Source organism: Perca fluviatilis, chromosome 1, assembly GCF_010015445.1.
Source record: "Perca fluviatilis chromosome 1, GENO_Pfluv_1.0, whole genome shotgun sequence".
Taxonomy (NCBI): Eukaryota; Metazoa; Chordata; class Actinopteri; order Perciformes; family Percidae; genus Perca; species Perca fluviatilis.
Window position 1 is genome coordinate 31257893 of NC_053112.1, and position 4823 is coordinate 31262715.

The following is a 4823-nucleotide window of genomic DNA, read 5'->3' on the forward strand; positions in this document are numbered from 1 at the left end:
AAAAAAGGAAGTCTCTGCTGAGTTCAATGATACCTCACACAAGGGTCTACATCAAACGGGTCATTAGTTATAAAAGGGGGCGTGGCTAAATCTTAGGGGGCGGGTAAAACCATCATCAATGAAGAATGAAGTCTCTGCTGAGTTCAATGATACCTCACACAAGGGTCTACATCAAACGGGTCATTAGTTATAAAAGGGGGCGTGGCTAAATCTTAGGGGGCGGGTAAAACCATCACCAATGAACAATGAAGTCTCTGCTGAGTTCAATGATACCTCACACAAGGGTATACCTTAGATGGGTCAGCATGTATGAGAGGGGGCGTGGCTTGAACATAGGGGGCGGGCCAAACCATCACCAATGAATAAGGCAGTCTCTGCTGAGTTCAATGACACCTCACACAAGACTCTACCTTAAACGTTTCAAATGTTATAAAAGGGGGCGTGGTCATATTATAGGGGGCGGCTCAGTATCACATGTAGACCACACGTTTTAAGTTTCATGTAAATCGGATGATGTTTGTCATATAAGGCGCATTTCCTGTTGCCAGCGGGGGGCGCTATCACCAAAAGTCAATTTTGGCCTGTAGGTGTCCTCAGGCCTGGACCCTTGTGATTCGTGAGAAATTTCGGGCAGAAACGACAACGTACACTCAAGTTACAACAACTTCTTTGTTCATCGCTAAATGCTCAAAATGGCCGCCACGCCCACACCGTCTGACGAAAAGTTTTTCTTTTAATAACTTTTCATCGTTAAGGTGTTGGGATGGTACAGACCAAGTTTGAAGTCCATCGGATGAAATCTCTAGGAGGAGTTCGTTAAAGTATAGCACCTTGACTTTTAGGCCTACTTCCTGTTGCCACTAGGGGGCGGTATGACTTTAAGTAAATATCGGCCGTTATTTGTCTTCAGGGTTGGACTCTTATGAATCGTGAAAAGTTTCGAGGTAATCGGACAATGTACACTCGAGTTACACCCACTTCCTGTTTCGGCGGCGAAACGCACAAAATGGCCACCCCGCCACGGCCACGCCCTATGACGAAAAGTTTTTCTTTTAACAACTTTTCATCTTTAACTTCTTAAGATGGCACAGACCGAGTTTGAAGTTGATCGGATGAAATCTCTAGGAGGAGGAGTTAAAGTACAACATGTGGAAATGCCCAAAATCTCACTAATTTCGAACTTTGAAATCAAAATGGCGGACTTCCTGTTGAGTTTAGGGTATGGCTCTAATGAAGATTTTTGTACATCTTGACATGTTACATATGTGTACCAAGTTTCGTTAGTCTACGTTAAACGCACTGCAGGGGCTCAATTTTTTTTAACTTTGTAGGGGGTGCTAGAGAGCCATTTTTGTGCGCCTATTCCCGAAACCCTCAAAATACGTACATTTTCACTAGACTTGATGCGACCGCCAAATTTGGTGAGTTTTTGAATATGTTAAGCCCCTCAAAAAGGTAATTCATTTGACGAAATAATAATTCCTTCAGTTTCAATAGGGCCCTCGCCGCTGTCGGTGCTCGGGCCCTAACAAGCAAAAGCAGTTATTCTGGCAGCTCTGGACAACATAAAACAACACGAATAAACCCCACCTCCCTCCCCACAGAAACTTCCCCAAATGAAGCAAATTTTCCCCTCTCATATACTGACTGAGGGCCACCGGGCGCATGGCTTGTAAGCACAACTCTAACCAACCGAACATTTCCAACTAAACAAGCCGGGTGCCCCTCTACCGTTCCAAACTGCCAAAAGGTAGACATATAAAATTAAAATGTTACAGTCAATGATTGTGAAAATGGTCCTTATGCTCTGTGCAAAAGTCCGTGAACATAACATGACTGTCACAATCCGGTCAGACTGTGTCTAACTATCTCCAATATCCCGCTGCAAGTTGCCGACGAACATCATCGCCTCCTCGGGAGAGGTGAATATCTTCTGAAGCCCGTTGTGTTGGAAGTGGAGCTTAGCCGGGAAACGCAGGCTGTGCTTGATTTTCAGCTCACGCAGGGCTGCCATAGCCTCACGGAATCCCCGTCGCTGCTCCATCACCTCGGCAGTATAGACTAGAAATATGAAGACCTTGTGTGCGCCGTACTTGAGAGACTGTTGCCGAGCGAGCCGTATTATCATCTCTTTCTCCTGATAGTGGTGGATCCGGGCGATGATCGTGCGATGTCTGGCAGAAGGAACGGAGGCTCCTTCTGCTGGCTTGGGCTGTAGAGAGCGATGAGCGCGGTCAACAATTACCGGCTTTGGGAAGTGAGTCACGCCTAACAGTTTAGGAATGAGAGCGCTTACAAATTCAGTCGGGTTTCCCTTCTCCTCTCCTTCGGGGATCCCCACAAACTTGACATTGTTGTGCCTCGAGCGGCCCTCGAAGTCATTCGTCTTGGCTCGGAGGAAAGCGTTCTCCTTCTGCAATTTGTTGATAGCGGTCTCCATAGACTGCAGACGAGCGTCGTGGTCTGAGACCGTCTCATTTATTTCATCCATTCGGGTCGCCAGGCTGTTGTGTGACGACTGGAGAGAGGCAAACTTCTCATCTAGTAGGTCGAACCGGGTGTTGATGGTCTTCAGAATGGTATCCTTCATGTTTTTCAAGTCCTCCATAGAAGAGGCGTGCTGCTCGCCGGGGACGTCCTCGCTAGCCATTACCACGCTGCTGCTAGCTAGCCTCGGCGGCTTGTCTTTCTTTTCTTTGGCTTTGGAGTTAGTAGTCGACATTTCTTGGTCTTAAACGATCACACGGGGATATAGAAACAAAACTGGGATGTTATTTTCGAGCAGACTTGGTTGAAGACGGCAAATTTAAAACAGATATAAACTGAACGGAGAGGAGCTCTCGTAGAGACGTCTTACTCCCTACGCAGCACACTAGCGCCCCCAGACTGCATTCGTTTTAGCACTCACTCATTATACAATCAGTTTCCAATTTACTGAAAACTGAGTGTATATTGGGGGAAAAGGGATTTTGTGATTGAGACAATTAAACAGGACCCGAGGCACAAAATAGGCCAGACTAGACTCTCAAGCTTCTTATTTTCCCATTAGTTTATCATGTCTTTCTCCCCATTAATTTAATCAGTAACTATTATAAATCAAAACCAAAATGGTGTAGCCTATTAGTTAGAAATGATGAAAACTCAAAAGAGAGCTTTTCATTTGCAGATTTTATAATATCTTGAAAGCAAAGTGTGAGACAGGAGGGAGATAGAAGCAATTCTTTATCTACACTGTTCAAACAAAGCATCATTTCTGATATACCATTTATAGCTTTGTCATGTATCTGAGGGAAAGCCTCTTTTCAATCTTTCAATCTACAGAAAGTCCAGTTTTAAGTGAGCTCCCTTTGCTGTGATTGGTTAAACCTGAGCCACAACCCTAGTGTGTTTGGTTTACACACACAGAGACAGAGACAGAGAGAGAGAGAGAGAGAGAGAGAGAGAGAGAGAGAGAGAGAGAGAGAGAGAGAGAGAAAAACTAAAAAAAAAAAATGCACACAATAATAGATTATTCTGAAATGAACTTTTTTACCTTTTAGTACCTTTCTACTTCAGTAAAATTTTGAATGCAGAACCTTTACTCGTACCAGAGTATTTCGACGCTGTGGTATTGCTACTTTTACTTAAGATTTAAGTAGTTCTTTCACCAATGTGTGAAAATACATCACATTTTCTAAACGTCCGTTTTAATATCTTAATCTTCAAAGTAACAAGTAACTTTAGCTGTCAACCCTGAAATGTAGTGGAGTAGATGTATAAAGTTGAACATGAAAATAAAAAAGGGAAGGTAAAGCACTTATGGCGTTTTTCTATTACATGGTACCTGCTCGACTCGCCTCGACTCTACTCGCCTCGCCTCGGCACACTGTGCGTCCGTATAAACAACATGAAATCAACAAGATAGTTAACTTTTACTGCTCCAGATTTCCCACCATGGTCAGAAAGAACAGGGCAGACACTTTGTTTCTCTCACATATATATGACTCTAGCGTCACTAGAGTCGCTGCGGAGCTAATCGCCGTCACTCTCTCACTTCTCCCTCGCTCACCAGCCACACACACACACACACACACACACACACACACACACACACACACACACCACACACACACACACACACACACACACACACCTCTGCGTGGAGCCTGCGGCAGCAAAAAAACACCGCTGGCTAAACTATTTAAAAATGCCGTCTCTCGCTAGCAATGCAGTGATCAGTGACGATTCTTTCCGACCAGTCAGCAGCCTGCAGGGTTTCACGTCACATTTTCAGCTCGCCTCAGCTCCAGACTGATCTCATGAATTGGCGTATGTATGACACGCCAATTTGTATTCCGTTTTTGCGTGTTATGAAGACGCATAATCACATTTTTGATGCCATATTGTCAGCTCGCTTGGAACCTCGACTGAGGAGGTACTAAAAAAAGTACCTGTTAGCAGGTACCAGGTACTTTTTTTCGTAATGGAAAACCAAAAAAAGGCGAGTAGAGTCGAGGCGAGGCGAGTAGGTACCATGTAATGGAAAAGCGCTATTAGTTAGATTCCATAACTGTACTAAAGTCACACGAGACTCACTTGCACTGATGAGTTCCAGTAAGAGATATGAGTTACTGTAGAGAACTAATTCTAGGTTTTGTAGGTTAAAATAGTTCAAAAAGAACAAATGATAATGCAATTCCTGTGGAATCATATTTAAGAGCTAAAAAATCATATCTTCAGTAAATGAATGATTGGTAGTATAAATGATCTTCCACCAGATGGCAGTAATGCTCTATGTCTTTGGCCATATAGTGGCACTCAGTCTGATGAAAAAGGCTTGAGAC